General features: G+C 41.3%; 1 protein-coding gene and 1 long non-coding RNA gene across 2 annotated transcripts in view; one reads left to right on the top strand and one right to left on the bottom strand.

Annotated features, from left to right (window-relative positions):
• The window catches only part of LOC309344276 (serine/threonine-protein kinase TNNI3K), a 138,567-nt gene that overhangs the window by 55,558 nt on the left and 63,654 nt on the right, over positions 1 to 19,355 (bottom strand). The window lies entirely within an intron of this gene.
• Positions 6,844 to 10,605, top strand: LOC309344292. The gene is made up of 3 exons (XR_014157670.1): positions 6,844 to 6,941; positions 7,199 to 7,319; positions 10,232 to 10,605. It is a non-coding gene; the product is annotated as an uncharacterized lncRNA (long non-coding RNA).

Raw genomic sequence — 19,355 nt, 5'->3', positions numbered from 1 at the left:
CTATTTTGATTTGTGGTAAATAAATTAATAATAATAATAATAATAATAATAATAATAATAATAATAATGATGATGTGACAATTTAAACTCTGGGAAGATGATGCTCAGAAAGTGGAATAAAACACAGTTGTGTGGCTATTGAAATTGTGGGCAGAGAAATTTGGGGCTGATTTCACTCAATTTCTCCAATGGGGTGAAAAAAATCTCAATTAGTTTCTAGGAAGTGGGACTTACTATTAGCAGTGGCAATCACTCTGAATGCCAGTTTGCACCATCCATAATGCCTCGAACCCAGCACCATTCTATACATCTCCTACCATAATAATAGAGATGATTCACACATGCATTTTCATCACTCAGTGACTACAACATCAAATGGTATATTTCTTGCTTGCACGACTGACTCATCACAAATCAAATACAACTGAGAGACTGAATCAAATACAACAGCTGAACCTCATAATTTTCAATAGTGTCAATTCACACATTCATCTATTCTCACCATATGCTAGGTAATATGCTTTCATGAATTCTGAAACCAGTCATGATGTGGCACAATCCAACTTTGGTTGCACCAAACCCCCACAGAATGAAGGAAGATTCAAAAGCACAGAATGGACAGATAAGAGCTCAGTCCTTTTTTTGTCTGCACTTTTCTCTCCGAAACCAAATATCAGATATTTTCTCCTGGTGAGTGCTACTTCCAATCACAGAGACCAATTGAAAAGGTATACCTTGCTCTCCAGATAATGGTTTGGGAGTTTGAAAATTTTGCTCATTCTGATTCTTCACATATAGTGTCTAGGCTCTTTTAAATCTTTATTTTAAAATCTATCTTGTCATATTTAAAGCAGATGTCTGTGCTTCAGTCTTTGAAAAGTGTTATGTACTGAAGTTCTCACCCTGGGCCAGCAGGGGGATACTGTAGATAGTTTTCACTCAGGTCCACATATGCAAATAAAGGATTGAAAGTGACGTTCAGTGATTGGATAGTTACAGAAAATGGTTACTGTTGTGTTCTAGCGGAGCTCTATATAAGCAGGCTGGCTGAACCCTTCAGTTCAGTTCTGTTCTGGCCTGTGAATAAACAAGAGCTGTTTGAAGAATCGCTGTGTCATCTGATATGTTCAACCACAACTTAACAAAAAGAATGTCCTTCTCCTTGTGAGTGAAACCATGCAAACTTTTTATCACACTTGAGTCACACTGGGCAAGGGATGCCAGGAGACGGATAAATTGCTTCACATACCAGATTGGATTATTCCCAGTTCTATTTAAATGGGTCCTTTATGCTCCAGTTATGCTCTAAAAAGAAAAATAGTTCTCTGGGAGGAGTGAATCTTAGTGGAAAACTATATGTTACTAAGTGCTACTCATGGTGTTATTACCAGATTTACTTTTTCTAATCTACAAGAAGGGATGCTGAAAGGAATTCAGGTTTTGATGAAAATGGACCTGCTCTGCTCCATAACTCCCAGACCAATGTGTGGATTGGAATGCAACTTAACCTTCAGATTTTGCACTTTTCCAAATTTTGTAATACGCTTTTCGGTTCAAAAATGCAATGAAACATTTAATCAAATGCATATATTAGGGGAAAACACATGTAGAAATATGTATGCTGATATAAAAATACATTTGTAAATATGCATTTTGTGTTAAAATATGTGTTTTTAAATACAAATTTTCATTCAGATTAAAACAAAAAAAATCCAGTTAAATGTGAAAGCGGAATAGACTTACGAATTAACATGTGTGAAACTGGCAGACCAGAAACTGGCTGATCCTTCCATGCATATGTAAAGGTGATGCAATTTATATTCAGCAAAGAATGTTTGAAAATCTTGCAGCCTCAAACATTCATGGAAGGTGAACACAAAGGCAGGATTGATTTTTAAAATGCCATTAAATGAATTGAAAACATGGCAGTTGTATCCTTTAGACCAGGATATGAACTTGGCAAGAGTTCAATGGCCGCATGTTCACACTCTGTTCTTTATCTCAACTCGGGAAAACGCCTGCTTGGGAATGTGATTACAATACTGGAGCCGCATGTCAAGTATACCCTCATCTTGTTTTGGTAGCAAGGGTATTAGTTCAGGGAGCAATTTGAATTCGGAAGGTCAGGAGTAGGTCAGGGTAAATCTTGGCAGCGTTTCTGCTTGTTTCTGAGCTCAGACCTAATAGATACACAGCAGTCGGCTGAGCTCGCAAGCTTTTGCAAATGAGTCTAGAGGGGCTTGTTCACCAGAGTTTACGTTTCTAGCAAACAGCAGCTTTTAATAAATAGCATATAACTTTATTTGAGTGGATCAGAGATATTTGTTTTTCAAGAGTTTGGCTAATATTCCCTTTATTGCTTATGCCCCTACATTTCTGTGGTTTATAGCACATGAAATATCTAGACGCTAAATAAGATATTCAGCTTTACTTTCCTCTTTTCTTTTTTCTTTCTTTTTGGGCTGTTGCAGTCTAACCTTTTGTTTTGCTTTGTTTAACTTCTAGTTCAACGTGGGTGAGTGTCAATTGAGCTTGACTGCATTGCAGGAAATAAATTATTTTGCAAGCGTTAACAAGAAAACAAGAGCAAAAGAAATTTCCCCAATAGTGAAAGGAGCTATAAATGTATCTGATTGCTTTGCCTGGTGATGCCCAAACTTCTGACAGGTGACAGGGAAGGCTCTTTTTATAAAGCCAGAACTCAGTTCCAGCACCTCTCAGGTGGGCACCATTGCCATTATAAGAAAACAAGGGAGGCATTCCTGGTGAGTTCCAGCACCTCTGTTTCTAGAGAAACAGCACCGTTCATTAGCGTACCAAAGGCAGCGTGTTATTCCATAGAGCTATAGCTCAGAATTAGTGTTTGTTTGTACTTACAGACACAAATTTACATAAAACTTTATTCTGACTTCAGAAGACCAGCTCTGGCAGCTCTCTTTGAAAATCCTTGCACAAATGTATTGTTTTAAGTGTTCATACTCACTAATACAGGGGTAGGAGAACTTTTGAGCCCTTGGCTAACCCTCTTGGGGCTATCAACTACCACATTTTCCCAATAGTATGGATTTCTGTGAGTTCTGTCATCAGTTTGTTCACACCAGTCATGCCCTCACTGATACCTCCAAACCAGGAGTGTCGTAAGTGTCTTCACAAAGTGTGGGAGGTGTCAGTATAAGGCAGAGAACAGTCAAACTTGATCTTAAGAGTTTAGCTGGTTGCTTATTTTCCATCAAGGCCAATCTTTTTCTTATAAGCCCAGATGCTTCTGTTCCTACGAGGCAGCAGTGCTTGAGGTTGGAAGATTTAGCCCACATACACACGAGTGAAGCGAAGCCTGCTGCAGAAAAATATCTCAAAAAGAGAAGTCATTGTAAAGTGGCTGGTTTAGGAAGGATCATAGCTCAGTTGGGGAACATCTGCTTTGCATTCAGAAAGCTCCAGGTACGACAGGGAATGTCCTGGTCTAAAACTCTGGAGAGCTTCTGCCAGCCGTGTAGAAAATACTAAGTTAGATGTTCCAATAGTTTGACTCAATAGGACAGCTTCCTACGGCTCTGTGCTACCAGACACAACTCCGAATGCTAATAATCTCTAAGGTACAATTAAAGAAAAGCAATGCAGCAGTCACATGTACTCCAGAAATTATGGAAGTGGCTGGGAATACATGTGGGGTGGGGTACGATTTGATTTGATTTGAATTTTAATGCAAACCTACCTAATGTTCTCTTCCTGAGACAGCATACAGGCCAAAACCTTTCAACATTTGCGTCTCCAAATTTTGCGGTGCAGGTTTCCAACAAGAACAACAAGAAGCATGTATAATGAGCAAAAGCAAGTAAATGTGAAAGCTAGGGCAGAAGAGAAGCGAAGCAGTTCCAAAATGGTCAGTATGGTGGTTTTGTGTTAATGGTGCTGAGAACCAGAACTCACTGGCTGTAATGGGATGCTTTCTTTCTTCTTGGCAGAGCTTTGGGAAAGGAAATTGCTGGTGCTACCTCAATTTCCTTATTGTATGATTAATACATGATTAATACATCAGGGGCAGGAACATTGAAGAATATATTTGAGAACTGTATTCCCCATGTGTGTCTAGTTTGAATTGCTGTTTGTAAATTTTTAACTGCTTCATGGTGTACGTTGAAAACAAATGCACCGATATGATGCATATGCACACATTTTGCTGTGATTATCATGCGATTACCACAGCAAGCAGCAACACTATTTGACCTGTGCCTTAAGGCTCACTCCTCCCAGTGTGTGAAAGCAGAGGTGCATGCTAAGGGAGTGGAGGAAATGAATAATTCTTCCTTTAGAGTGACATTAATAAACCGGAAAGTGCTTGTGTTCTGGCCTAGTCAGTTTTACATAAAAGATAAATGATGTTAGGAACTGGGAAAAGTTATGAATAGCCTCAACCACACACACATAGCGAGGAGCTTGCTCCATTACATTTGCCAAATCTGCTGGATCAAGGCTATTGAACTCAACCTTGCTTCCCCACCCACCTGGGCTCCCACCAATGCCTATCTGAAGGCAGCCTGATCAATCAGACAACGACTTCTCAAAGTGCCTTAGCCTGGATAAATAACATACATTTGGCCACACACCTAAAGATCATTTGAATTATCTCTCAGAAGCAGGCTAACAGCAGCAACCTAAGGGACTTCCAGTACTGGGTATAACATGAAACTTGGAAGGACAGTCCCTGCTTTCTCTCCTTTCTCTCTTGCAGGCTCTAAATACTAAAATGGAGGGGGGGGGAGAGATATGACCCCCCACTGATGCTCCATGGAATCTCCCCCTCCTGCATTAAGTGAGTAATCTCTCTCCCTCCCCCCTCCATGTCTTTGAATGCATTCCAATCACACAGGCCCAGCACATGCGCTGAGCTAATAAACCATAACAGCTCCATAACTGATCTGTTACTGTCTATTGACTCAACGATCCATGAAATAAAAATTCCTGCAACAGACTTTGATCAGAAAGACTAAAAGCCCTTTTAGAGCACTTACGGACTTTCACATACATAAACACCTATTTGGAAAAGGTGCGCTCGGCTGTAAGAGCTCCAGAAGAATTAGCATGCGCAGCTTGGAAAGGAGCATAATCGCACCAGTAACTAAAACCGGTTATAATTATAAGGCACCTTTCATCATATTGTCTTGATGGTGCAGTGCTGCAGTCTATTCAGTGAAAGATCATAGACTGGTAGGACAGGTGTCTTGCCCATCTGCTTCATCTAGCGATTCTTTTAAAGACAGCTTCAAAGCAGTGTCTTAAAAACAGCCCTCACATCACATGTTCAGGGGCACGTTTCAGGATCAGCTTGGCCTCGTATTGTACCCTCATTTGGATTTATTTGAGGGATGCTGCTGTGCTCAGGCGACCCCCGTTGACTTTGACAACACTCGCATGAGCACAGAAACACCTTGGTAGCAAAGCGACGATGAGAGCTTTACTCCCTGACATGTACCCGTGTTAATTCATCCATTGACTCATTTGGAACTTGGCTACAAAATGAGAAACATAATACGGTTGGGCTCTAGCGACTTCTTTCTATGGCCGAGTAAACGATGGGCAGAAGGCTGTATGGATGAAACTACCTTGGAATTGTTGACAGGGATTGTTTTCCCCAGGACAACAGCCCAAAGATAACAACCCGTGAATTTTGACTGCATCATCAAGCTCCTATAGGAGGGTAGGCAATTGGGTGGCCTCCAAGTATCATTGGACTGCTATTCCCATCATCCCTCACTGCTGGCTATGCTGGCTGGGGCTGATGGGAGTTGGAGCCCAACACATCTGGAGTCAAACATCTGGAGAAATGTGAAGGGCATCATGTTGGCCCAGGCAACGCTGGGCCAGGCTTGTGTGCATGTGTGTGTTGTGGCAAGACAGACAGACAGACAGACAGACAGACAGACAGACAGACAGACAGACAGACAGAGACTTCAAGCACTACTTGTACTTTTGGAGTGAGTTCCCAGTAGTGATGTATGGAAGTGAGAGCTGGACCATAAAGAAGGCTGATCGCCGAAGAATCAATGCTTTTGAATTATGGTGCTGGAGGAGACTCTTGAGAGTCCCATGGACTGCAAAAAGATCAAACCTCTCCATTCTGAAGGAAATCAGCCTTGAGTGCTCACTGGAAGGGCAGTTCCTGAAGCTGAGACTCCAATACTTTGGCCACCTCATGAGAAGAGAAGACTCCCTGGAAAAGACCCTGATGTTGGGAAAGATGGAGGGCAAAAGGAGAAGGGGACGACAGAGGACGAGATGGTTGGATAGTGTTCTCGAAGCTACCAGCATGAGTTTGACCAAACTGCGGGAGGCAGTGGAAGACAGGAGTGCCTGGCATGCTCTGGTCCATGGGGTCACGAAGAGTCGGACACGACTAAATGACTCAACAACAACATGTCTCTGAAACTGTAGGTGGGCAGAAGGCTGTTCTGCTCAGCTTCTGCCTCCAGACTTATCTAAAATGGAATTTTCAGGGAAATGCCACACCTTCCTGCACTGAAAGGAATTCTGAGGCAAGGTCAAAGTGTTTTCTAGAAGGCAAGTGAAATTTCTCAAGGAGGTTTCTGCTGCCTGTCCAGATAAAGGCCATTAACTTTGCAAAACAAATTGGGAAGACGAAAAGAGAAAAGAGGAAAAGGAAATCTCTGCACGATGGCTCGTTGCTGATGTGGACCGACCACTAGAGGGGGATGCGAGACACATTTTGGACTCCTGAAACATTATCTCTGTCTTTCTTTTTCATCTGCACTCTGTTGTGCTTTTAAGGCTATAGATTAGCTATATCCTTCAGTTACATTTTATGAGCTTAATTGAACATGTTCATCCTGGAGAGATAATTCAAATTATATTTACTTTACCAATACTAAGAAGTGCTGGGTAAAGAAGCAGAGCAAACAGTAGCAGGTCTGAGAACTGCCAAGGTAGATAATGATACTATGCTTTTAACCATTTTATTTTATCACGAGCACCGCAGCTTTGTTATTTTCTGACGCACGCTTCTCGCGCGTCAGCACATTCATGAAGCGAAAGCTTACCTCTAACAATAGGTGCTCGGGAATGCCGTTGCAGTTTCTTTTAAAATAAAAATAAAATAAAACCCTATTATTTAATTTTCAAAAGGGGGAGAGAAAAAAACAGCGAAGACTCTTTCTGTTTGACAGTCTCTTAATCCCTACAGGATACCAGTGAGCCCTGAATGAAATCGGTCTATTTGACACTCTTGGCTACATCCCTCAAAAGAAAGACACAATCTGTGATCACTTACAAGACACCGCAGATTTCAAGAGCACAGCAATACTGTAAGTGGGGTTAGAGAACCTGGGGGAAAAAATTAATCTCTTTAGAAGATCTGGCTTTGCCCCATACATCAGTAACCGTGCTCTTGTCTTTTAAATGTACTGGGAAACCTAACACTTGTGCTGTTGGTTGTCTTTAATATAATGCTTTTTCACTGCAGGGCAGAAAATAGAGAAGAGAAAATGGCCACAGCACAAGGGTGTTCTTACTCTGTCTTGAACTCATTCTGCGGTTCCTAGATCTTGCAGATTAATAACAGAAGACACAGCAGTAGATTCAATTTTCTGTCAAATGAGCTGACACCTTGTCGGGAATAAAGGTTAGAAGCTGACATAGAGTAGTCATTTCATTTTTATATAGCTACTTAAATTACTCTGCTACTCAGCATATCACAAACCTTAAAGTGGGGGGGGGGGGTTAATTCTCTCCAGGAGTAAGGATAAATGGCCCCGAAATTTAGGAGTTTTTGTAGAGGAGGACCCAAGGGCTAAGAGGAATCTATTCTGCAGCAACATCCCACACTTATTATACAATGAAGCTTCGGGTTCTCAGCTTACTGAAGCATAGCTGTCAAGTGTCCCTTATTTGAAGGGACAGTCCCTTATTCCAGCGCCATGTCCCGCTGCTGTCCCTTATTGATAGATGTCCCTTAAATGATGTCCCTTAAATTTCAAAGGAAGCAGCTCCTCTCCCTCCCTCCCTGCCGGCCAGGGAGGAGGGAGGCTCCAATTGTGTTGCTTGGCTGTGTTGCTCACTCAATAAGAAGTCTAAGAATGACTGGGGGGGGGTGGAGCTTGCATGCCTTGTGTGTGGCTAGTTAATGCAAGTCGAGGGGTTTTTTGAATGCTGGACGCCATTTTGTTGCACGTGCTGCTGCAAACTTTGCAGTGCAAAGCCAGGCCGGGGAGCCATCTTAAGTTGAGGCTGCATAGGCCTTGTGGTGCATGTGATTCAGATTCTATTCAGTTGAACCTCTGGTTACAAAGTTGGTTGGACAGTGTTCTCAAAGCTACCAGCATGAGTTTGACCAGACTGCAGGAGGATAGGAAGACGAGTGCCTGGAACAGGTGAGGCTGCAGGTCCCTTATTTTGGCTGCTGGTCCCTTATTTTCAAGGCTGCTGGTCCCTTATTTTCAAAACTGTAAGTTGACAGCTATGCTGAAGGTTGTGGGTGTTTGCAGTTGACCTGCTCTTGGGCATTTGTTCTGATTTGTTTGCAGGGAGGTTGGATGATATTGCCTCAAAACAAGTGTTATCCCATACTTTCCAGGGCGTTTCCCCATCACTTCCAGAGGCAGGAATGCTTCCGAATGTTAGTTGCTGAAAAACACAGGAGGGGAGAGTGCTCTTATGCTCAGGTCCTATGAGGGGGTTTCTCATGGGCATCTGTGTGGCCACCAGGGCTGGATTTAGGCTTGATGAGGCCCTAAGCTCCTGAAGGTAATGGGGGCCTTTATATGTCCAGCTGTCCTTTGTCACTGTTTTTTGTGTTGAATATATGCTACATGGTAATTTATGGACCTAATAGGTGCCTAAAGCCATTTGCACATAACAAAATATATATTTTATCAAAGTCATTGTTGAACTGAAATACAATTAAGAAGAAGTATACAGTGGTACCTCTAGTTAGGAACTGAATTCGTTCCGGAGGTCCGTTCTTAACCAGAAATTGTTCTTAACTAGAGGCGTGTTTTCGCTAATGGGGCCTCTTGCTGCTGCTGTGCCGCCAGCACACGATATCCGTTCTCATCCTGGGGCAAAGTTCTCAACTTGAGATAACTCTTCCAGGTTAGCGGAGTTTGTAACCTGAAGCGTTTGTAATCTGATGCGTTTGTAACTCGAGGTACCACTGTATTAATAGCGAAATACAATTAAGAAGAAGTATATTAACAGTGAAATAATTATTAAGCTCTAATTTAAAATGATTTTTTATATGATTATGGCTTTCATTTTATGGATCAATGGTCTCGTTAGATAGTAAAATTCATGTTCAATTGCTGTTTTAGGGGTTGTTTTTAAAAGTCTGGAACGGATTAATCCGTTTTGCATTACTTTCTATGGGAAAGCGCGCCTTGTTTTGGAACACTTTGGTTTTGGAACAGACTTCTGGAATGGATTAAGTTTGAGAACCAAGGTACCACTGTATACAGAAATGAGCAAACCAGTGATATTTTAGGGAGCAGGCTAGCAGACGGGGCCCATTACTTACATCATAGGCACCTACACAACACAAAACACTGTTGCTGTATGTAGGATTTATTTTATTTTATGTTATATTTTGAAAATGTACATCCAGGGTTTTTTTTCCTTTAAATTTTATTGGGGCCCCCAAGAGAGTGGGGCCCTAAGCTACAGCTTGTTTAGCTTCTATGTAAATCCGGCACTGGTGGCCGCTATAAGAATAGGATGCCAAACTTGATGAGCCACAGATCTGATCCAACCAGCTCTTCTTATGAGCCTTATCACAAAAAAGATCTAGGCTGAATCTAGACACATCTGTTAGAAAATAAGACTAAATTGCTTTCTAAAATGTATAAATTAATATTAGAATAGCATGAAGAAGTCAAATCAGTTATGATATACTGGGTGAGGGACTTTGGATATAATATGCAACTTGAAGCGTGGGAGAGGCTATGGAACCGGGATTCAAAGTTTACAGCATGTTATACTTAGAAAGAAAACTGCATGATAATGATGTGTCGGTGGTACTTAACACCTAGTAAATTAGCAAGAATGTGAAAAACAAGGTCAAATACATGCTGGAAATGTAAGGAAAAGAAGACACCTTTTATCATATGTGGTGGACTTGTAAAGTTGTGAAAGAATTCTGGGAAATGATATATAATGAACTGAAAAAAAAGTTTAAAATAACCTTTTCTTAAAAAACCCGAAGCTTTCCTTCTATGAATTCTAGTTGCCGAAATACCAATGGACCAGAAGAGACTATTTATATATGCGACCACTGCTGCCCAGATGTTAGTAGCCCAGAGATAGAAAGAAGACATAGTACCTACCAGAGAAGAATGGCAGAAAAAACTGATGGATTATGCTGAGATGGCAAAAATGACTGGAAAAATCAGAAACCAGGAAGATCAAAATCTCAATAAGGAATGGGGAAATCATATAATTTACCTTAAAAATCATTTCAAACAATTAAAATCATTAGTAGGACTGGAATGACACTTGTAGTTTAACATTAGACTGTGTTTGTAATGGGATTTTAATAGAATTGGATTAATAGAGAAGATGCAGAAAGAAAAAAGTTAACATAAGGACCCACAAAGGGGAGGGGGGGTCCATGGGAATTTATTGAATTTTCTTTTTCTTTTGGTTGTTTGATAATTGTTTGTAAATTTCAAAATCTGAAAATTAAACAAATTTTATATTAAAAAATAGACACATCAAAAAAGCATTTTAGGAACATGTGTTGTAAACCGCAAAGTGATTCTCTCTAGTGGAAGCCTGTGCACAGTTTTCCACTAGTGGTATGGGGTAGCTCAGTTTGTTAGAGTGTGGTGCTGATAATGCCAAGGTTGCAGGTTTGATCCTCATAAGGGATAGCTCAATATTCCTGCATTGCAGGTTGTTGGACTAGATGATCCTCAGTGTACCTTCCAACTATGATTCTATTATTTCCTCTTAGATTTTTTCTCTTCTCTCACCTACCCCCTTCAAGTTGGCTTGCAGGGGTCACGAGAACCCACAGAAGAGTGCACAGGGGCAAGAAAAGTCAGATTGTTCCATTAGGAAGCAGAAATGCTTGTGCTGATGGAGGAATCTGTTTAGTGCTACCTCAAATTCCTCCTTAATAAATTAGAACCATTCCAGATTAACATTGTGAGCGCCCCAAATTAGGTATTTCCACACTTCTCCAGCTATGTAAATTAATACTGGCCATCGTATCCAAATTTAATGACTGTCAGAATATACTGATTTATCTCTGATGTTTTCGATATTGGCAAAATTATTCACATATGAATGCCAACACCCACCAGTTTTCAGACATCCACTGTAACTTATCCAGGCTTTCTCCCTCTTTTCTTAGCATTACATTTGCCAAACATACTTGCATCATGGGCAGGAAGGTTATCATATGCTTGTTCCATTTTTATTCATAAGATGCATCCTATCTCACATCTTCTTTATCGCCTTTGAATGTGCATGTGCAGAAAGGCTACGTTACAGCCATTCACCTCTTTGCCATAACTAGCTTCTTGTTTCACTTCATCACAACTGATAGCAGATCTCTAGTTGGCAGCAAAGCCCGTTACAAATGATTGTGTGCTCCTTTTGGATAGCAAAGAGAAAGGTCTTATCTCGAAACTTTATCTACTCTTATTACAGACACCCGATAAATATAGCAAGAAGGTTTATGTGGGGGGAAATGGGAGGGGGATTTAGATATGTACTTGTCTGTGATCTACCACTTGGACATCAGAGAGCTTCTTTCTCACCATGCAGAGAGGCCTCCTTTAGAATACACTTTCATCAGTATCCATCTTATCCCTTGAATGGAACTGCTATAAAATCCACAAAAGACCAAACTTTCATTGTTGCAAAGGATGTAAAATGAAAGCATGTTTTTAGCTTAAAAGGAATTGCAGCACAAGCCTAACCTTGTCTACTCAGAAGCTAGTCCTGTTGAATTCAGAGAGGTTCACTCCCAGGTAAGCAGGGTTAGAACCGCCCTCTTAATTTACCAGGAAACTGACCTAGTGTTTACCTGAAGGATTCTATTCTTAAGGAGCAATAGAAAATCATGGCAAATGTCTTGCTACAAGACAATATTGCTACTGTGTAATCATGGAAGAGGAGAAGATCCCAGAATTTAATGGGGGGGGGGGTCTTAAAAGATGTGGCACTGCCAAAAATGATGAAGCTAAGAGTTCAAGAAAGAGATAAATTGATACATTGGCAGGCTCAGACTACACACTTGCAATCAGCAAAATTTGGATAAAATTAGAAGAAGAATTGATGAAGTATGTGTAAGGAAATGCAGAAGAATTTTGTTAAAATCTGAAGAAGAATTGATGAAGTATGTGTATGGAAATGCAGAAGAATTTTGTTAAAATCTGAAGAAGAATTGATGAAGTATGTGTACAGAAATGCAGAAGAATTTTATTAATACAAGGAACCAGAAGAGGAAATGGAGGGAAGTCATGAGGTCTAAAGAACCTCAAAGATAAGGTTTTGAAATGTTTTTGTGAATGGGGATTGGGGGGATTTGTTTTTTGTAGTTAATTGTGGAAATTAATTGTGGAAAAAACAATAGAATTTCATTTCCAAAAAAGAAGAAAGAGAAAAGCTTTAAATAATTTTTGGATAAAGCAAACATTCTAATCATGGATTGGAAGAAAACATAGCTTTTTCATTATTCCTTTCAGAAATCCTGGGGGCAGGGGAAAAGAACTGTTGCCCCATCTCTGTAAGCGTTTAAATAATGTCAAAATAGATTGTCTAGCTGCCCTGGAAAAGCTATCCCAGAGTGCCAGCTCTGTGGAAGGATCCCCCATCCCTCCTGGAGACCAAGACAGCGAGAAGGGAATGCAGAGTGGGAGGAGCCCTGCTACTGCAGTTGCTCCCTTGAAACATTAACAATAAAGGAAGAGGAAGTCGAGCACAGCAAGGCATGCACCCAAGGTCCCTGGACAGTCATTTGCCTCATTTTGCCCCAGTTCTAACACTGGGGGCTTAATCTGGATGAGATGCCATTTTTAAATGGAAATATTCACAGCATGAATGGCATCTCGCCTTGTTTGATTCCACAGAGGACAAGCAACTGTCCATTTGTGAAGGGTTAATGAGTGGCTCCCTTTAAATAAAGAAAAACAAACAACCCCCCCCCCCATTGTATTTACAGCTTGGCTGCCTTTAGAATATACCTTACCCTTAATAATGCAGCAGATCGTCGTGGCTGATGGGCAAGATGACAAATAGTTACATTCCTCAAATAGCTTGGATTTAATAGCTTGTTACACTATACAAATGCCTTATGTGAGCAAAGTGCCTATTGACTTCATCAATGTTTGAATTACTTTCCATGTAATATTGACTTTCCCACATAGCTACACAAAGTGTGGGCAGAATAGTCTTTTGTGTTTAAAGAATTCAGCTTTCAAAACTGTTTAAAACCATTTCTGTGTAGCTGTCTTTGATCCCTTGAACGTTTCTTCGCACTGCTTTTCCGATGGCCGTATTCAGGCAGGTGAGCTAAATGTCTGTCTGCATAGGGTAGCCAATTATTTCTGCCATCTGCCTAAAGCAAGCCTTAGTATGGCTATTTTAGCCACTTAAAGTGATGTGTGTATATATAAAAAATATAGAACTTCCCATATTATTGTTAATTTGGTCGCCATGTGGACAGCCACATGCAATCATGTCCCTAATAATAATAATAATAATAATAATAATAATAATAATTTATTATTTGTACCCCACCCATCTGGCTGGGTTTCCCCAGCTACTCTGGGCGGTTTCCAACAAAGATTAAAAATACATTAAATGACACATCCCCCCCCCCCTTGATAGAATGCATGTGGTTCCAGGCGACCCTATCACTGCCTGAGTCTTAACAGGGAGAGAAAGGTGGCAGGAATTTCAAAGCATGTGAAAAGGAATTCTGAAATATACCGGTAGTTGCACTTCAGTGACACCCCTTTTTCTTCATTCATCAAGGTTACCACGAAGATCCCACCTCCCTCCCCAGTTTCTATCTACTATGGGGCATGTACATGTTCTTACTTCTCTCTCTATACCCCCCCCCTTATTATTATTTTCTTAATTCCAGTATTATGTCCACTTCTGGCTTTTGCAAGGTCATTCAACTACCTACATGCAACCTTTCTCCATTCCTGGTTTCCTCAAGAGAAGATTATTACATGTAAGATTATTAACAACAGTAAAAAACACAATAGCAGAAGAGACATTTAAAAGAAGTTTAAACCCCAAGAAAGGAGACATTCATAGTAGAAGAGACACATTTATCCAGCTGGGAAAGCCTGTCACAACAAGAGTGTCTTCAATTGTTTCTAGAAAGTGCAGATAGTGGGGGCCTGTCATATCTTGACAGGAATGCTATTCCACAGTACAGGGGCAGCCACACTAAACTTTTTTTGTTAAGAGGCTGTACTCCATAGGAGGGTTGAAAATTTAACTGGAAGATAACATTTCAAAACCTGCACCATGAAATTAAAGAAGACCCACTGAAACCAGCCACCAGCTTCTGAGTTGTCTGCCATTTCTTGTTCGGCATTGCAATAGGCCTTCATAGCTTGAGATCCATCAAAATGAATACCACGAACCAGCCCTGTATTGTTGCTTGCAAGGTGCTTGACATCCTCGTTTTTTAAAGACCCAACCAGGAAGCAGAAATTTGAGATTTACTAAGCCCCTGGTGAGCTGGAACATATGAATGGAAAGCTGTGTTTTGCTTGCCGGTCATGAAGACTCAAAATTGTCCCATTCAATTTATGGTATGTTTCTTGTTGTGAAATAGTTGGGTTTTGTGTTTGTTTGTTTGTTGTACTTGAAAGAAGGCTTGAAATTTAGCCCTGGAATGTGACACCTTAGGAGGAAATGAGACCTAAAGACTAAGAGGGTTTGTGTGTGTGTGTGTGTGTGTGTGTACTAAAGAAATTATGGAAAAGAGAAACTTAAAGTGAGCTTTGCTGCCCATCTCAATTGCCGAGAGGTAGAGAATGATTAGAAGAAGAGGAGGAGTTTGGATTTGATATCCCGCTTTATCACTACCTGAAGGAGTAAAGTAAAGTGAGTAAATAGAATTGGCTAGTGAGTTAGAGGGGAATTGGAAAAAGTAGGATGAGCTGAAATCACAAGGAAAAAAAACCTGTATGGAAAGGGTTGCAGCACTGGCGGAGGAAGAGGAGTGGGGGGGGGAGCGCACCGCCCCGGCAGCGTGATCCAAGTGGGGTGCCATCATGGCTGCCCCCCACCACGCTGGATGCCCCGTCCCAGGACAAATGCCGCGCCCCTTCGGGTGGTGAGCCCCACCCCTGGGACGCGCACCACCCCCACCCCCACCTGGTCTCCGCCACCTGGTTGCATGAAGCTTTGCCACTGGGTTGCAGTGCACCAGAACTCCAGAAGCCTAGGCCCAGAAACAACTTTATAGCTAATTATTGCCATGGATAGGGAAGCAGTTTAGAATAAGTTTATTTGGATGCCTTTTCCTGTTATTTTAATATGTTCTTAAAGAGTAGATATAGGGACGCGGGTGGCGCTATGGGTTAAACCACAGAGCCTAGGAATTACTGATCAAATTAAACCACAGAGCCTAGGACTTGCTGATTAGAAGGTTGACAGTTCGAATCCCCGCAACGGGGTGAGATCCCATTACTCGGTCCCTGTTCCTGCAAACGTCAAAGTGCAAGCACGTCAAAGTGCAAGTAGATAAATAGGTACCACTCCAGTGGGAAGGTAAACGGCATTTCCATGCGCTGCTCTGGTTCGCCAGAAGCGGCTTAGTCATGCTGGCCACATGACCCGGAAGCTGTACGCCGGCTCCCTTGGCCAATAAAGCAAGATGAGCGCCACAACCCCAGAGTCGGCCACGACTGGACCTAATGGTCGGGGTCCCTTTACCTTTACCTAAAGAGTAGATAGCACCTGATTTGTAATGAGGGTTAGGGGATAAATTTGATTCAGCTCACATTTAAAGGTAAACCTACTAAATCCTCACTTTCTGACCAACAACATTCACATACCCTCCAAAATTTATCCGATGAAAATAGGGGCATCCCATTCCATAATGATAATTTTACTATGAATACCCCACACATCTTGCTGGGACATCCCTGGAAAATAGGGGCACTTGGAAGGTCTGGATTCATAGTGGAATATATTTGCAGAATATCTGAAGAACTACGGTATGTTAAACAGGCTAAAACGTTCACAGGGTTCATGTAAATTCAGCAGTTTAAAGCATTGAAGATCTAGGGGGGAAGGATAAATATGAATATATGGGGAAAGTAGAATATGCAGTCTAAATGGATAAATAAATGGAACCATGGAAGGGGGGAAGGGAAGTCAATGACTGAGTGTAAGGTTATATTTAATGAAATCTGAAATATTGTAATGGAAAGTTTATATATATATATATATATATATAAAATATGTGTTTGTGTGTGTGTGTGTGTTCTCCTAATTTTAGATGTAGTTTTTCAGCCAAGTATTGTGTAAAGGAATGTATATACTAGAATAAGTATGCACAAAAATGCATATATTGCTAAAAATAAGATACAAAAATGCATTAGGGAAAAATTCTTATATGTTTATAAAAAATTCTTATATGTTTATAATAGGAGAAAGTCACACTGAAGTGCTGTTGAATATTCATGGATACATTTAAATCCCCCCCCCAACACAAATTGATGTAGAAATGTGAAGAAATGAACAGTGCGGGGGGGGACACACCAAGTAACTGAAATGGATGGATTCAGCTATTCCTGTTTGTAACAAAACCAAACTTTACAAGATGGACAAATCCACATAGTGAATCAGGTAGTTACGGACTTCAGCAACTTCACTGTTCATAACCAGATGATAAGCGAGCTCTCTTTGAAAAACATTGCTTTGTTCTTTCTGGCACTGGACAGCAGAACCATAAACATTACAGACCACCACTTATCTGCACCCAGATTAGGGAAATCATCTTTCTCATGTTGCTGGCCCATATACAGGATCCAAAGGGTTACACATCGTGTTCTGTGCATGCACCAAGACGTTTCCTGTTCTCTCTGAAAGCTCTTGTGCTTCCTAACTCCATTCACTTCTGAACAAGGGGACCCCCTTGCAAAATGGGAATTCCACGTGCCTCAGAGAGTTGCAGTTAAAAATCAAAATCGGCAAGCTCTTCCCTTCTGCAAGTAGAAGCACTTTCTGCTGTTTGGATCCCAGCCTCTGTAACTACCTTGGAAACCCTTTTGAGCTTTCTGCTGAATTACCATCCTAGACTTCCCATGTGCATCTGACAGAGGATGAGCTATGAGCTCTCTGCTGGTGCTTAATAAGTCAAAGAGGATTATAATTGCAAGGAAAGGCTGAACTGCACCAGCCACAAGCAAGATTTGCAGTCTCACAGGATATGTTAGACATCTCAAGAGCCCGTCTTTCCTTTCCCATTAAGAATGTCAGCTTAGGAAGTGGTGAATTTGCTTGTAGCTTTCAGAGAAGTCAACATCAGGGCGCAGCAGTTTTTAGCACCAAGCTGTTGACAACAATCATATTTTCGGTGTTCCACAGCAGCATCTTTTCGATGCAGCGGTCAGAACTTGGACACAAGAACACTCCTATGTGTGATCAGCATGCACCTCACAGATGCTTTCAAATTCAAAACATCAACTATTTCTGCTTATTTGAGGAGAGGGCATCTTATCCAAGTAATATACAAAATGCAACTTTCATTTGAATGAGCTTGTCTGTGTTGCTATCGTTCCCCACCCCTCACCCCACACAATTATTTTAAAATTCAGTGCATGAATTTCTCACACACAGTTTAAACACAGCTACACACATATGATAATTCCGCAAAGTTCTGTAAATTTATGAATTATTTTGCTACATCAGCCGCAAGGAACTGGCAGCATCTGTCTATGTTCGTACTTGCTTCTCCTGTGTTCAAAATATGTATCTATCAGTATAACAGTTCAATGATAACACATCTCAAAGCAGCATCAAAACAAATTTGGACCTGGGAAAATAAAAAAGGGAGTTATCTGGGGTTGACGAAACAGGTATCAGATGAGTCTCTGGGGGAGAACTTTCTACAGTCAGGGGTGCTTACTATCCCCTCTAAAGGAAACTAAACTTAAAAAGCTCTCCAGGGACTTTCTATTGCTCAAGTGGAAAATCAATATAGAACATTACAATATAAAGCTTGGAATACAATTAGCTTACAAGGCACAGTTTGGAAGGCCTTGAGTGATAAATAGAGGCATGCACAGACCTCATTCTCCCAAGCAACCCATCACATTGCTCCACATGTGCTGAAGAGTAAAAACAATAATAATTTAAGAGTTCAGTGAAGAAAACTGGCAGCAATAAGGCCAACATGTTGTTAATGGCTAATGGGTTACATTCAGCTTGATGCTAAGTTGTTTCAGCACCGGAATTTCTCTGTGCCAAATAGAATATTATCCCCCTCTTCTCCCTCCGTGTGCCCCTAAATCATTTCTGGGTTCCAACCCTCCAACAGAGATTTGGGGACAGTGGAGGGAACACATGTGGGGTGCGGGTGGAATCTCATTCCACTGGAGCAAATCCTTACGCTAATGCAAATATTTCATTGAATATTGCCCCATGGAAAGACTTCACCTGGCAGAGTAAGTAACAGGTGTTCTACCTCAGGGACATAAGCAGTCAAAAGTCTTGCAGCCAGTTGTTTGTACAGTGGTACCTCTAGATATGAACTTAATTCGTTCTTGGGGTCCGTTTTTACCCCGAAACATTCGTACCCAGAGGTGCAATGTTCTGCGCAGGCGCGGGCAGCGGAAACCTTTCCTTTACTTCTGGGTTTGCCGTGTGTGTAGCCCGAAGCATTCACAAAGGGGGCGGTTTGTATCCAGAGGTACCACTATACACTAGCTGGAGCTTCAAAACAATCTTCAAGAGCAGCCACACATGTAACACATTGCAGTAGTCAAGTCGAAAGGTTACCAGTGCATGAATAACTGTGATCAGGTGCTCTCTATCCAGAAAGGGCTGCAGTTGATGTATCAGCCACAGCTGGAAGAAGGCTCTTCAAGCCTTCCATGCCATCTAGGCCTCCAGGGAGAAAGCTGGACCCAAAAGCACCACATTCAGACCTGGTTAAGCTCCACCTCTCCAGACAGCACTTATTAACAGTACTTCCACCTTATCTGAACTGAGTTTCAGCTTATTGACCCTCATACTGTCACCAATACCAGGCACAGGTTCAGCACAACCATTACATCATTCAATTAACATGCAGATTAGGCTTATTGACCAAGATGGTTGCCACTCTGGTATAGCCCTCAGTCCCTCTTATTCAGCCTCCCTTC

Source organism: Podarcis erhardii, assembly GCF_964252035.2.
Source record: "Podarcis erhardii genome assembly, chromosome: 6".
NCBI classification, from domain to species: domain Eukaryota; kingdom Metazoa; phylum Chordata; class Lepidosauria; order Squamata; family Lacertidae; genus Podarcis; species Podarcis erhardii.
Note: the sequence above shows the minus strand (reverse complement) of the source record. Positions and strands in the feature narration are given on the sequence as shown.